This window comes from Equus asinus, chromosome 2, assembly GCF_041296235.1.
Source record: "Equus asinus isolate D_3611 breed Donkey chromosome 2, EquAss-T2T_v2, whole genome shotgun sequence".
Classification (NCBI taxonomy): Eukaryota; Metazoa; Chordata; class Mammalia; order Perissodactyla; family Equidae; genus Equus; species Equus asinus.
In genome coordinates, this window is record NC_091791.1 from 74686440 (window position 1) to 74702300 (window position 15861).

The 15861-nt window shown below is 41.1% G+C and overlaps 1 long non-coding RNA gene across 1 annotated transcript in view; it reads right to left on the reverse strand.

The window, feature by feature from the left end:
• The window catches only part of LOC106843697 (uncharacterized), a 28124-nt gene that overhangs the window by 11797 nt on the left and 466 nt on the right, over positions 1-15861 (reverse strand). The window contains exons 2-3 of the long non-coding RNA XR_001401268.3: positions 15593-15725; positions 11531-11581 (exon numbers count right to left, since the gene is read on the reverse strand). This is a non-coding gene — a long non-coding RNA (uncharacterized lncRNA). The remainder of the gene's footprint in view (positions 1-11530; positions 11582-15592; positions 15726-15861) is intronic.

Here is a 15861-nt window from a genome sequence, read left to right on the forward strand (position 1 = left end):
ACAAGCCTCCTTCATCCAGATCCCATTTATGAAGAAGCATTTACACAACTAAAATATACCACTGTGTCCTGGGGGGATCTGGGGAGAAGAAGCAAAAAAGAAAAGAAAAAGAAAAACTGCATTATTGAGAAAGGAAATTCTTATAGGCTAGAAGTGTTGAAACAACTTCTTCCTCTGCATTTTCAGAATCTTAAACATACAAAAGGAAAAAGTTATCAAATTGCAAGACCTTTTAGAAAGGTGAGCCTAATGAATTGAAGATCTTTGCCACACAGCTTCGAGTTGCTGTTTAAGCTACAAATGTGCACACATGGAAGGTTTTCTGTTTTTCTAGCATATCAGAGCATAAAGCAGTCTAATTATGAAATCTTGGTAATGGTCATTAACCACATACCTAGCTGTACCTGGATGCATTTTATTTTGCAGAATTTAATTTAATTTGCAGAAAATTATAGCTCTTTAAAAACTCTGTAATTCGACAACTTTCATAAGATTTCCCCTCTTTTGCTGTCCTCCTTCTTGCTCCTTCCTTTCTGCTTTTAACTTTCCAGTGAAAAGGGACTTAGTATATTTCGAAATCTAGCATGACTTATGAGGGCGCTTGACACTGCACTGCTGGCGTAGCTGCAGGGTTGGGCGTGAAGAACTCCTCAGTGAGGCCCAGGGAGAATGACTGCGTGGCGTCACTGGGCTTGGTCCCCGCTCTCAATGAATCACAGCTGGTGGGGAGCAGGCAGCCTGTCAGAGCTGCCCTCCTGGCCCTTCCTGGCCCGTCCTCAGCCATCTGTGGCCTTTTCTTCCTCAGGCTTTTCACTCCTGTCATCTCTGCCTGGGGCACATTTCCTCAAAATATTTGTGCAGCTTCAGTTTCTTCTCAAACGTCCCCTTTGCAAAGAAATCTTCCTTCCAGTTTATATTTTCTTCCATAGCAGAAATTATCCTATCGACTTGGCTACTTGTTTGTTCTCTGTGTCCTTCTTGAGGGCAGGTTTTGTTCCCATTGTAACATCTGTTCCTATACCAGTGCCAGGGTTCAGTCTGTATCTGCTGAGTGAATGTGTCTGGTTCCTGCCTCAGGGACTTCGTGGTCAAGCAGGGAGAGGAGACAGCTCCACAGGGTAATTCCTGAAACGCAGGTGCATGCTGCGCGTCCCGGAGGAGGAGCGCTTGTGGTCTCCTGTGAGCGGCAGTGCAGTGGTCTGGAGGACTGAACACCTGAACTGAGTTGAAGGACAAATCGGAGCTTGCCCAAGTGACAATAGGAGGAGGGGCTCCAGGTGGAGCAGTGGGTCCACAGTCTCAGCAATGTGGAGAGACCGTGTTTGCAGACGGTTGACCTTGGCAGACGCAGTGCTCAGGGCATACTCAGGTGCTCCCATACATTTTTCTTTGCTGTCGGTTGAGTTCATGTGACCAGATCTAAAAAGGATGTGTGTTACTTCATGGCCATAGATGTTAAAAGCTGGTATTCTCCTCCATCCCTGTGAAATAATAAATGTATATATATTGGTCTTTGTCCCTGGTTCCTGGCACAGAACTCCTAAAATTCATGTAATTTTCTAAGTGATGAGAACACTAGGAGTATCTTTTGTTCTAATATTTGGGTCTTTGGCTTTGGTTCCTGACACAGAGCTCCTAAATCCCTTGGAATTTCCTGGGTGATAGGAATGTCTTTTGTCGTAATGAGGTGACTCTTAGTAGGCTGCTGGATAGCTTCGGGATGGAGGCTGGTCACCAGAAAGACCAAGTCATGATTAGAAGCTTGGAAGTTCCAGCCCCTCCCCCGATTCTCCAGGAAGGAGAGAGAGGCTGGAGATTGAGTAAATGATCTATTATGCTTATGTGATAAAGCCTCCATAAAAAAGCCCCAAGTTTTGGGGTTCTGAGAGCTTCTAGGTTGATGAACACACATCTATGTGCCAGAAGGGTGGCATAGCCCAACTCCATGGGGACAGAAGCTCCTGTGCTCAGGACCTTTCTGGACCTTGCCGCATGTGTCCCTTCATCCGGCTATTCATTCATATCTTTTATTATATCATTTTTAATAAACCAGTGAATGTAAGTAAGTTCTGTGAGTCTTTCAAGCAAATGATCGAGTCCAAGAAGAGGGGTCATGGGAACCTCTGATTTGTAGCCAAGTCGGACAGAAGTTGTGGGTATCCTGGGCATGGACTAATTGTGATTGGCCTCTGAAGTAGGGGCAGTCTTGTGGGACTGAGTCCCTAACCCATGGGATCTGATGCTATCTCCAGGTAGATAGCGTTAGAACTGAAGCAAATTGTAGGACACTCAGCTGGTGTCGCAGAATTGCTTGATGTGTGGAAAACCCACACATCTGGTGTCAAGAAGTGTTGTGACTGTGGTAGTAGTGTGAGAGTAAAGGAGAAACACACAGAGTGTTTTTCCCAACTTAATCCCTCCCTTCCCTTCTTGTGACCTGGAAACTAGGGCTTGGGGTGGCCATGACACAGATGAAGGGGTCTTGGATCTCTGACTCATTGCTGGGAGGACAGCCCCCTCTTTGTCTGAGTGAGAAATAGACTTCTATTGCTCTCAGATCCTGAGATTCTGGAATTTGTCTACTGTAGAAGCTCGTGGTTACTTGTCCCAAGTAATACAGTGACCAAGTAGGAAATGCTCACAGGGACTACCACCTTTATCCAGAGGAGATGAACAGAAAGTAAAAACTTATCAGATTTCCCTACTTTCCTAGAAAGCGAAGATTGTCATCTTGGCTTCAGTTAAAAGAGCTCTTTCTCTGTTTCACTTCTTTAAGCTCCTTTGACCAGATTTTTTTTAATGAAAGGCTTCCATTGGTTTTTTTTTTTAAGGCATAAAATAAAAAAATATAACTTTCTAGCATTTATGGAGTGCTTGTGAAGCCCTCAGTGTGCATCTCACTTAACCCTCACAACTCTCTGACATAGGTGCTGTTACTATCCCTATTCTTCAGGTTTGGAACCCGGGGCTTACAGAGGCAGACGGCTAGCGAAGGCACACTGGGAGTAGACGGGGAAGCTGAGTTTCCAGCCCAGGTCTGTCTGATGGCCAAGCCCTGGCTCCCACCTGGGAAGTAACTCCACTGATCTAATTCAGTCCTCCATTAAACAGCTGAATCCGCAACAAGGGTTTCCCACGGTCGACCTGGTGGAGCAGACAACCACATTTCTGGTCCACTTTAATTTGTAAAAAACTTATTCTTTATCCTGAGGTGAAATCTGCCTCCCAGGCCTTCAATAAATGCTTAATGAATCAAGTCATCACTGTCCCCTGTGCTGGAATCACTGTACTATGTGTGCTCCTTTCCGTTTGAAGAAGACAAAGGAGCTGTACGGATAAAAGAAAGAGCCGAGGAAGAGTTTCCCACTAACCTTCCCCTTCAGAGAGAGGTATTACACAACAGTAGTGATCATTATAAAATAGAACATTTCAACTTCAAGGCAAGAAATAAAGCATGGTGTTGGCCACTGATTTTAGGATCTACAGCTCCCCTTGTGTTGTACTTTTGTTGCTATTTTAACATCCTATAAATTTAAATTATATACTTGAAACATCTTTATTATGAGTCAAGGACAACAGTATTTTCCAGAATCATCTCTGGGTTTATATCATGTGGGCTCTCTCAGAATACGTGGTCTTTCGTGTGAATGAGTAATATGAAGGAGTAAATTCTGGCCTCAGCTCTGTCAATACGTGTATGATTTGAGAAGCTCTCCTTCCCTGAAACTTTATAAATGTGTTCGCAGCTTTCAGGACTCCAGGAATGTAGAGTAGCCAATGTCTAAGCAGCCTCTGAATTTCAGGAGACTCACGAAAGAAGGTTTGTTATATCTACTTCTCCCGCCAATAGGGATTCTCATTTAACTTTGTAGCCCAGATCAGATACTTTTTCTTTAGTTTCTATACTTTTAAATCAAGATTTCTTGATAAACTGTGTACTTGTATTTAATCTCTAGTAGTGAAAAGTTAGGGGACACAGTCCACAAGACCACCTTTGTGGACTTTGAACACCAGTTGCAAGTTTGGGACTCCCCAAGTCCACCTTTTGGTTTGATGATTCTCTAGAAGGACTCACAGAACTCATTGAAAGCTGACAGACTCACGGTTACAGTTTATAACAGCAAAAGGATAAAGATTAAAATCAGCCAAGTGAAGAGGTGTGTGGGGAAGAGTCCAGAAGGGTTCCAAATGCAGAGCTTCCAGTTGTCCTCCCTCCATGGACAGCGTTAACTTCTCCCAGCAATGATGTCTGACATGATGCACAGAATATTGCCAAACAGGGAAGTTCACCCAAGTCTTGGTGTCCAGGGTCTTTACTGGGTCTCCATGTTCAATTGCCCATGTGGAGCTTCAGTCTCCAGACCTTCTAGACATTGAGCTGATACTGTGTGACTCAAAAGCCCCCACCAACAACCACATTGTTAGACATTCTGCTGTGGTCAAGACCCCCAGGTAAACAAAGACACTGATGGGGGGACATTCCAAGGGTTTAGGGATTGCCCATCATGGGCTGAGGGCAAAGGTCACATCTCCTTTTGAGCAAGGTTAAAATCCTTACTACACATGTAGAAATGTTTTCTTTTAGATAAGCTTGCAAAGACTAGTCTTTTTTTTTTTTTTTAAATCTTGTTTTCTATTTGAGATAAACCAGAGTCTACTGTATTATCAATAGCAAATGCATTTGAACATCTACTACTGAGCTTGGAAAATCCTGTGTTACTTGTTGACATCTTTTACCCTACAATGGCTTAGCTACATCTTTCCTATTGGCAGAAGGCCATGGGGTGTGACATGCTTACACGTACCAGGAGCACAGGCTGGATGGAGTTATGACCACACAGTAGTAAAGGTTTAACCTGGTTTCTGACCAGTGCCATTATTTTTGTCATAGTTGCCAATCCCCAGGGTTCTGAAAAGAAGGCATGATGAGATGTGGAATAATATCAGTAGCCTCAAAAACTGCAGTTTATTTGTCATTGTAACTCAATTCTCTTTAGTCACCCACTTTCTCCTTCTCTCCAGGCTTAGGAAACGGGCGACTCTCTGAATTCCAAGGCTAAGTCCTCTGCCTGTGCATGAGGTCCCATTTTGCCCATTTTTAGCATCTTTATCTCTTCAGATTCTTCCCCTTCACCAAATATGGGCAAGCTACTCCTTGCCCGTAATTGCCAAATATTAATAAACATTTTTATTTAAACCAATCATGTCCCAATTTTTCTGTTAGACTCAGTTATTTGTTTGTTTATTAGACTAAACACATGTCAAAGACCTATTTAACTCATGACTGAGGGAACGAGCAAGCTGAGAGAGCTGGTTCAAAGGATTATGGGAGATACAGAAGTATGTATAGTCACAGAAAGAATGCTGGAGTAAGATTACAAAATTCAGTACAAATTGCTTAATGTTCTAGTTTCTTTTCCCATAAAAATAAATCATTTGCATCTCTATAGGACAAAATTCCTTGCATTTCTATTAGATAACAATAATTTGTGACAGATCTTAGCAAAAACTTTTTGTACCTAGTTTCTGTGAAGCCACATATAAAATATCTTTTCTGATTACAATGGAATGAAACTAGAAATCAATAACAAAATGAAAACTGGAAAATACACAAATACATGGAAATTAAACAATACTCTCAAAAAAACCAATGAGCCAAAGGAAAAATTACAAGAGAAATTAAAAAATATCTTGCAACCAATGAAAATGAAAGCAAAACATACCAAAACTTATGGGATGCAGCAAAAGCAGTGCTAAGAGGGAAATTAATAGCTGCAAACACTTGCATTAAAAAAGAAAGATCTCAATTAAACAACCTAACTTTACACCTTAAGAATGAGAAAAAGAAGAAGAAACTAATCCCAAAGCTAACAAAAGGAAGGAAATAATAAAGTTCAGAGTGGAGACAAATAAAATAGAGAACAGAAAAACAATAGAAAAAAAATCAATGAAACCAAAAGTTTGTTCTTAAAGAAGATCAATAAAATGGACAAATCTTTAGCTAAATTGTTAGAACAAAAGAGAAGTAGAATCAAATGACTAAAGTCAGAAATGAAAGTGGGGATATTACTAGTGATTTTACAGAAATAAAACGAATTATAAGAGAGTAATGGGAACAACTGTATGCAAACAGATTGACTAACTTATATGAAATTTACAAATTCCTAGAAACACACAATCTACCAAGACTGAATCATGAAGAAATAGAACATCTGAATACCCCAAAACTAGGAGGGAGATTGTATCAGTAATCAAAAATCTCTCTATGAAGAAAAGCCCTAGATCAGATCACTTCTTTGGTGAATTCTACCAAACATTTAAAGAGGAATTAACACCAATCCTCCCCAAACTCTGCCAAAATATTGAAGAGGATGGAACACTTCCTAACTTATTCTATGAAGCCAGCATTACTCCGATACAAAGCCAGATGAAGACACTACAAGAAAACTACACACGGTTACTTATTAATATTATGCAAAAATCCTCAACAAAATACTAGCAAACTTGATTCAGCAGCATATTATAAGGATTATAAACCATGACAAAGTGAGATTTATTCTCAGAATGCAAGGATAGTTAAACACATGAAAATCAATCAACATAATACAGCACATTAACAGAATGAAGGAAATAAACCACATGATCACCTTAACTGATTTAGAAAAAACCTTTTGACAAAATTCAACACCCTTTTATGATAAAAACACTCAACAAAATGGGCATGGAAAAACAGCTCTTCAACATAATAAAGATCATATGTGAAAACCCATAGTTACCATCATATTCAGTGGTGAAAAATTGAAAGCTTTTCCCCCAAGATCAGGAACAAGACAAGAATGTCCACTTTCACCATTTCTACTCAGCATAGTGTTGGAAGTTCCAGCCAGAGTAATTAAGCAAAAAGAAAAAAAAAAAAGAGTGAAAGAAAGAAAAAAAAGAAAAAGAAATAACAGATGTCTGAATTAGAAAGGAAGAAGCAAAATTATCGCTGTTCACAGGTGGCATGATCTGATATATAGAAAACCCTAAAGGTTACACAAAAAACCTGTCAGAACTAATAAACAAATTCAGAAAAGTTGCAGGATACAAAATCAACATGCAAAAATCAGTTGCATTTCTAGACAACAACAATCAGCAACCCCAAAAGGAAATTAGGAAAACAATTCCATCTACAATAGCATCAAAAAGAATAAAACACTTAGTAGTAAATTTAACCAAGGAGGCAAATTTTGTATGCTTAAAATTATAAAACATTGATGAAAAAAATGAAGGAAGACATAAATAAATGGAAAGACATCCAGTGTTCACCGATTGGAAAGACGTAATATTTTTAAAATGCCAATATTACCCAAAGTGATCTACAGATTCAACGTAATTCTTATCAAAATCCCAAAGATATTTTTTGCAGAAATAAAAAAACTCAACTTAAAATTCATATGGAATCTCAATGGACTCTGAATAGCCAAAGCAATCTGACAAGGAAGAACAAAGTTGGAGCACTCATAATTTCTGATTTCAAAACCTATTACAAAGCTACAGTAATCAAAACAGTATGATATTGTCATATAGACAGATGCACATACCAATGGAATATAATAGAGGGCCCAGAAACAAACTCTCACACATAAATAAACCTTGGCACAAGGGTGCCAAGACCATTCAATAGGAAAAGACAGTCTTCTCAACAAATGGTGCTGGGAAAGTGGGACATCCTCAGGGAAAAGAATGAAGTTGGACCCTTGCCTAACACCATATACAAAAATTAACTCAAAATGGATTAAAGACCTGAGTGTAAGAGCTAAAACTCTAAAATTCCTAGAAGAAAACGAGGAAAGCTTCATAACCTTGGTTTTGACAACAATTTCTTGTTGTCACCAAAGCACAAGCAACAAAAGAAAACATAGATAAATTGAACTTCACAAAAATTAAAAACTTTTGTGCATCAAAATACACTGTCAACAGAGGGAAAAGGCAACCCACAGATCAGGAGAAAATATTTGCAAATCATACATCTGATAAAGGGTTAATATCCAGAATATATAAAGAATTCCTGCAATTTAAAAACAACAATAAAAACAACTCAATTAAAAAATGGGCCAAAGATTTAAATAGACACTTTTCCAAAGAAGATATACAAAGACCAATAAGCACACAAAAAGATGCTTTACATTCTACATCACTCATCATTTGGGAAATATAAGTCAAAACCATTATGAGATACCACTTCACTCCCATTAGGAGTGTTGGCAGGGAAATGGAGAAATTGGAATCTTTGCACATCACTGGTGGAATTGTAAAATGGAGAAGCTGCTATATAAAAAATTGAACAGAGAACTACCACATGATACAGCAATTCCACTTCTAGGGATATACCCCAAAGAACTGAAAGCAGGGACTAGAACAGATATTTTTATACCCGTGTTCATAGCAGCATTATTCACAGTAGCCAAAAGGTGATAACAACTCAAATGTCCAAGATGGATGAATGGGTAAACAAAATGTACTATATTTTCAGCCTTAAAAAGGAAATTCTGATACATGCTATGACATGAATGAACTTTGAAGACATTATGCTAAGTGATATACGCCAGTCACAAAAGGACAAATACTGTATGATTCCACTTATATGAAGTGCCTAGAATAGCCAAATTCATAGAGACAGAAAGTACAATGGTGGTTGCCAGGAGCAGTGGGGAAGGGGAGAAAAAGGATTTACTGTTTAACAGGTATTTAGTTTTGGTTTAGGAAGATGAAAAAGTTCTGGAGATAAGTAGTGGTGATGGTTGCACAACAATGTGAATGCACTTAACGTCACTGAATTGTACACTTAAAAATGGCTAAAATGGTAGATTTTAGGTTGTTTATATTTTACCACAACAAAAAGTCATTTGCACTTTTACAAGTTAACACCAATCTTTACAGAATTCAAATTTTTCTAATCAACAGAGAAGCAAAGATACATACTTCAGAGCAGGTTTTCCCAACCGTGGCACTACTGATATTTGGGGCCAGATAATTCTTTGCGATGGGCACTGTCCTGTGCACTGTAGGGTGTTTAGCAGCATCTCTTCCCGCTTCCCACTAGATGCCAGTAGCACCCTTCTCCCCAGTTGTGTCAACCAAAAATTTCTCTAGACATTGCCAAATGCCCCTTGGGATGCCAAATCTCTACCAGTTTAGAACCACTAATAAGGGTTCTGGAAATTCCGACTCAATCCCTGATACTGACAGTTGTCTAAGCAGCATCAGCTTGGAAATCTATAGCCATGAATTTATTCCTTGAGGTATCAATATTTAGAAGCCTCTGGTACAGTGCTTTCCACCAACACCCTGAGATCATCGTTATCTGTTGCGATCAATTTCAAGAATCTGTAACTTAGAGCAGAGTCAGTCCGTACCTCAAAGAACTGTTATCCTTCATGGTGTGCATGAAATATTTTCTTAATTGACTTGAGTTCATAAATAGACAGACAAACAAAAAAACAGGACTATTAACCCAATTCTCTATTGTATTTCATGTGGCAGAGAGTAGATCCCCATCATCCTGACGTACATCACAAAATGATTAGACCATAAAATCAGATTGCTAATAATTGCTGCCACTAATGGGGAATAAAGTATTGGCCACGTGCAAATCAGAACTGGAAACAAGCTTCTGCAAGGACTAGAAACAGAAACAAAAATCATGGGGCAGGGTGGAGGGCAGATGAACAGAGAGTCTAAGATAAAATCTATTACCATGGGGCTGGCCCCGTGGCCGAGCGTTTGGGTTCGCGCTCTCCGCTTCAGCGGCCCAGGGTTTTGCTGGTTAGAATCCTGGGCGCGGACATGGCACTGCTTGTCAGGCCACCCTGAGGCGGCATCCCACACGCCACAACTAGAAGGACCCACAACTAAAAATATACAACTACGTACCGGGGGTCTTTGGGGAGAAAAAGGAAAAATAAAATCTTAAAAAAAAAAATCTATTACCACTTGAGATTCACTCCAGGTGCCAAGAAAATATGTTCCTGGGCTTAACTGGCCTAGAAGGTGCACTTTTTTGGGCAATGATATTTAACTGGTTCTGAAAGCTGTGTCCACTTGGATATCACAATAGGATCTCCAAAACTGTCAAAGTATATGCCATGGACTGAATTTTGTCCCCTCCAAATTCATATATTGAAGCTCTAACCTCCAACATGACTGTTTTTGGAGATGGGGCCTGTGAAGAGATGATGAAAGGTCAATGAGGTCATAAGGGTGGGGCCCTAATCCAACAGAGCTGGTGCTCTTAGAAGAAGAGGAGGAGCCGTCAGAGCTCTCTCTCCACACAGTGAGAAGGTGGCCCTCTGCAAGTCAGGAAGAGAGACCTCACCAGAAGTTGATCATGCTGGACCTTGATCTTGGACTTATAGCCTCCAGAACTGTGAGAAATAAGTTTCTGTTGTTTAAGCCGTGCAATCTGTGGTATTTTGTTATGGCAGCCTGAGCAGACTAATATAATATAGTTGCCCAAAAGCTGTCAGCATGACTTTTTTACAAATACAGAAAAAGCATGCATCAAAGCTTTATTTAGCCCATCAATGAGGGAACCAGCATGATGGTAAAACTGATTTTCTGTTAAACTTTTAAAATGAGTGACTTACATTGGTTATACTCATTTTCTCACTACTCATACACTTCTGAACTTCCCAAGATTCGGCTTTTATCCCATCACTTCATTGAAACCTCATTCTTTTTTTTTTTTTGCTTGAGGAAAATTCTTCCTGAGCTAACATCTGTGCCAATCTTCCTCCACTTTATATGTGGGTTACTGCCACAGCATGGCTGACGAATGGTGTACGTCCACGCCCAGGATCTGAACCTGCAAACCAGGTCTGCTGAAATGGAGTGTGCCAAATTTTTACCACTACCCCATTGGGCCACCCAGAAACCTTGATCTTGAAGCTGACCATTAAACCCTTCCATTGCAAGTCCAGTTATTTTTTTCATCCCTCACTATTCTAAATTACTTGATACTGGTCCCCACTGTTCATTTGCAGTTTGAAGACATTAAGGTGGTTCTTTGCCTGCCTCTTTGGCCACATCTATTCTTTGTCATTCTTCCTCTGACCTGGACTCATCCCCAAGGCAGAGGATCATCCTGCTGCACTGCTTTCTAATTACAAGTGCTACCATCTATTGATTGCTTATTAAATGCAGGCACAGTTCTGTCTACTTCACAAACTGTACCTTTATCCAATCTTCACAAGAACTGCTATTATGCCTATTTTGTATCTAGGAACACTGAAGCACAAAGAAGTTAAGTTTCTCGATCAAAGTCACATCGCGGCAAAGCCAAGATTCAAACTTAGGCACTCTGGCCCCAGTGCTTGGCATACTTACCCCCTACACCACATCGTCTCCATCCTCTCTATTCTCTGCCTCACAGTGCCTAGCTGATTGTCCTTAGCCAGATTCCTTTTGCCTTAATCATCTCTCCTAGCAACATGAGTATTAACTCTGGTGTCAGTCATACGTGGGTTCCAGTTCTACCTTCGCTACTTACCCGCTGTGTAACCTTGGTCAAGTTATTAGGTCTAGTCCTCAGTTTCATCACCTGTAAAATGGGCAGAATAGTAGATTCTATTTCACAGAGTTGCCGTGAGAATTGAGATAATGTGAGTAAAATGCCTGATATATAGCAGATATTAGATATCTAATCATATATTGTTTGTCTCTTGAATAAAGGATAGGTGTTCTTTTCCTGGGATCCACAAGCCAGCATGGGGAAAAGGTGACAGGCAAATGTCTTGTGTGTACATTTATTTTTTCTGGGGAGAGAGTTGATAACTTTTATCACATTCTCAAAAGAGTATATGTGATCCCTCCAAAAGTTGGGGTCCACTCAACTTTAAATGAGCCTGGAGATTGAGACCTGAGTCCTTTACACTTCCTGCCCTCAGCACAGCTGTGCACACGGCAGGACCTGGGTCTTTTAGGCTTCCTCCCCTGAGCACAGTGTTGGGCATATAGCAAGCTCTCAGGGATGAGGATGGAATTGAATTTCACTGGAATTTAGCAGCTATGTCAAAGCCTTGGATGGTGGGTCCCTGAGGTTGCCAGCCTGTCTTCATCCCATACAAAGATGCCCCAGTGAAAAGATTTCCAAAATCACTTCTTTTGTCCAAAAACAATAGGTGAAAGCTGAGTATTTCAAATGTTGCACTGGAAAAGGATGCTGATTACATCACTCAAGCTGCACTATGACATCCACTGCTGGCCAACTAGTCTGCAGGTGGAGGGGATGACTGTTTATATGGCAAATCTGTACTAGCTCTCTTTGCCCTGCCTTCACTCAAGTACCTTAAAATAATAGCAGCTGCCTTGTAAAGAACGGAAACACAAACTCTTCATTTTTATTTTACCCATATACTCATGGTTTGTCACACCAATCTTCAATTCAAAAAGTACGTAAGTCTATTTAGATATTGAATTCCAGTTAAGATATTTAATATATCTTGCTTTCCTATGTGAGATCTGTGTAGTTTCATATTACATTCTCCTGCAAGTCTCATTGAATTAAAAATATGTTTATACATAATTCTGGAGAATTAATAACAATTTTCAAACACTTAAAAAAAGATTTAAGTAAGCTTCCAAAATGCATGTAATACAAGAGGATAAGATCAATGAGAGAGGAAATCAGAGCAAGAAGAGTGTAAAATAGAGCAAAGTTGTGATAGGTTGGTGCACAAAAGGGGGCCAGAAATTTTACTCTATCCTTTATAGCAGCTGAAGCAAAGAAAAAAACACAGAATGTTCAGTGTCCCAAAGGTGAAAAATCAGTCAATCTAGGACTGACAAATTTCTCCTCTGGGTTTTCACAAGGGGATAATGGGTGATGTGGGAGACCACGTCATTGCACCTCCCTTGCATAGATTTAGCAGAGAGCTTCGCCCAGCTGTTTCCTGTAGAGTGCCTCAATGAAGCCAATGCTCTGACACCAAGTGCAATTCAGAAAAAGCAAGGCTGTGAGGCGCCAGAGCCATGCTCTTGAAGGATATTGTTTCTAATGGATTGGCTAGAAGACAAGGGGAAAAAATTAGCATTTGGAATCCCTAGAGCCATGGAGTGAGTGCACATCCATTAGGCAATCCTCCATGAAAGGAATTTTCCTGCTCCCCAGCCTATAGAGTCAGGAGCTCTATTCTCTGGGGGGGGGAAACCTGAAGTGTGGATATTTTATGCTGCTTAACTAAGTGGACAGTAGAATGTCCATCCTTTCTTGAGAATTATGAAGCCTCAGAAAAAGCTTGGTATCCTGATCTGCCTTGTGGTGGGCTGATGGAGTATATGCAGATAGGGCCAAGAACTTCTTCAGAAATGCACACAAATAGGCAACCCATGGCCCAGCATTCCACACCACAGAGCAAGACAGCAAGAACTGCAGTGTGGGCACACTTTCCAAGAAGGCTTTACAATGCAGCCAGAGGGGACTGCACAGAGAATTCCATGTTCTGACAAACTGCCACGGTAATCACGTGTTTCTGGATTTGATGGCTTATTATCTAGTAGTCAAGGTAATTGGGGATATTTTTGCTTCTTTATTAGATGGAACCAAGAGTGGGAACATCAGGGAAGGAGGACTGTTCTGGAGGGTGATAGAGGCACTGTGGGGGAAATGACGGTGTGCAGTTATATGAAAAATGCAGAACACAACTTGTTTCCGTTAGCTTTGGTGCATGGTTAACCACCCCAAAACTTAGTGGTTTAAAACAACTAACATTTATTATTTCTCCCGATTCTGTGAGCTAGCCAGGCAGTTCCTCTGCTGGTTTCACTTTGCTGGTTTTGACTCACTTGTCCAGATGCATTCAGCTGGAGGAAGAGTTGGCCTCAGAGGTTCAAGACAGCCTCACTCACAGGCGGCAGCGGGGCTGGCTGTGGGCTGGGCTGTCTTGGTCTCTTCCCTGTGGCCTCATCCTTCAGGAGGTTGGCCTGGCTTCTTCACATGGCCCTCTCTTTCAAGAGGGTAATAACAGAAGCTGGAAGGCCTCTGAAAGTCACAGACACCTAACACTCAAGTAAGACACAAGGCTAGCTCAGACTCAGGGAGAGAGAAATAAACTCCACCCCTGCCTGAGGAGCAGCGGCAAACTTGCACTGCAAAGGGGCATGCATGCTGCATGAAAAATGGGGGGCCACACTTGACAGTCACACAACCACACACACAAAAGAATATAAGGTATGAGACTGTTTTTTGTATAACTGAAAAATAGGATTAGGAATGATTCATTTGTTTGTTTTACTTTTTCCTATTTTAAACAAGTGTATTACTTTCATTCTAATTTTTAACAGTGTTATTATTAGTCAGGGCTCATCCACTAGGGAGTGACAAAACCCCAGTTCAAGCAGCTTAAACAGAAGGAATATTTATTGGCTCTGGTAGAGCTGGACCCAGGGATCCAATCAACGTCGTTGGGACTCTATTTCTTTCTGTCTGTGAGCTCTGCTTTCCTCCTGGGGGCTGGCCTGTTATTCTCCTACTGCAAACGGACTTCCTCTACACAGCTGGAGAAAGTGCCACTTCTAGCCCCAAGCTTATGTTGTCATAGCTGAGGACCACTAGCAAAAGAGAACTTCTTGGTATGCCAATTATAGAGAAAGATTTTTCAGTCATATGCTTAGCTGTTGCCACGGGTAGGAGGTGATGTGATTGGCCAAGCCTGGGTCACATGCCCATCCCTGTAAATGGGGATAGGGTGGGAGGCTGAGATTGACAGCTCCACGAGAACCACACGGAAAAGGAAGGCATGGCTCCTCAGCAAGACAATGTATGCAGACAAAACAACATATGCCATCTATATATTTGTCTTTTGTGTTTAAATAAGAACAGGATGCAAAGGATCTAATTTGACAGCAGTTGTGTGTAGGGAGGAACGTTCTGGGATGTCGTTGGCCGTAGTAAGTAAACTGCCAAGGAAACTGGGAAGCTGTGGCCACAGTGCTTAGGGAAACTCTGAGGCCAACTCTCCCTCCAGCTGAATGCAACTGGACAAGTGAGTCGAAACCAGCAAAGTGAAACCAGCAGAGGAACTGCCTGGCTAACTCACAGAATCGGGAGAAATAATAAATGTTAGTTGTTTTAAACCACTAAGTTTTGAGGTGGTTAACTATGCACCAAAGCTAACCGAAACAGGTTGTGTTCTGCATTTTTCATATAACTGCACATCGTCATTTCCCCCACATGATTAATATATTTATTAAGTTTCTTTTGGTTGCAACCATCAGAAACCAACGTTGGCCAGGTTAAACAAAAAGGAAATGCAGTAGAAAGTTCCTGGGGGTATCTCAAGGAACAGAAGGTAAAGCTGAGGGGAGGGGAGAAGTCAGGGCCTCTGTGGGGCCGTCAACAGCAGGGGGTCACGTAGTGTCTCTCCAGAAAACTGCCATTAACAATCCAGTGCTAATGACTCCTGGACTACAGACTTCAAGTTCTCAGAAGATCTGACCTGTCCCAGCTGGGCAGTGTCCACCTCAGGGTCATTTGGCTATGGTGGGGGCGGGGGCAGGACGAGGCGAAAGAAGCAGTGGAAATCCCTATGAAAGCTGGAACAGGGTAACTCACTCATGGCCCAGGCCTGCTTTTCAGCTGCTGTTTCGATTTTCAGTAACTTCTTTTCTTTCATATCTTTTTGTAACGCATGTATCAAGTCTCCTTTTAAAAGGGGGGAAGAATCTGTATGCGGCCACTTTTGAAACTGTAACGACAACCAGGGTAACATTGTATACTTTCGCACAATACAACTGACTATCAAGGTTTTAGGTGCACTCTGAGAGGGTGGGTTGGCGGATTTAATCAAGTTTAAAAAATATTTGGGGTGTGGACAAGAAAGG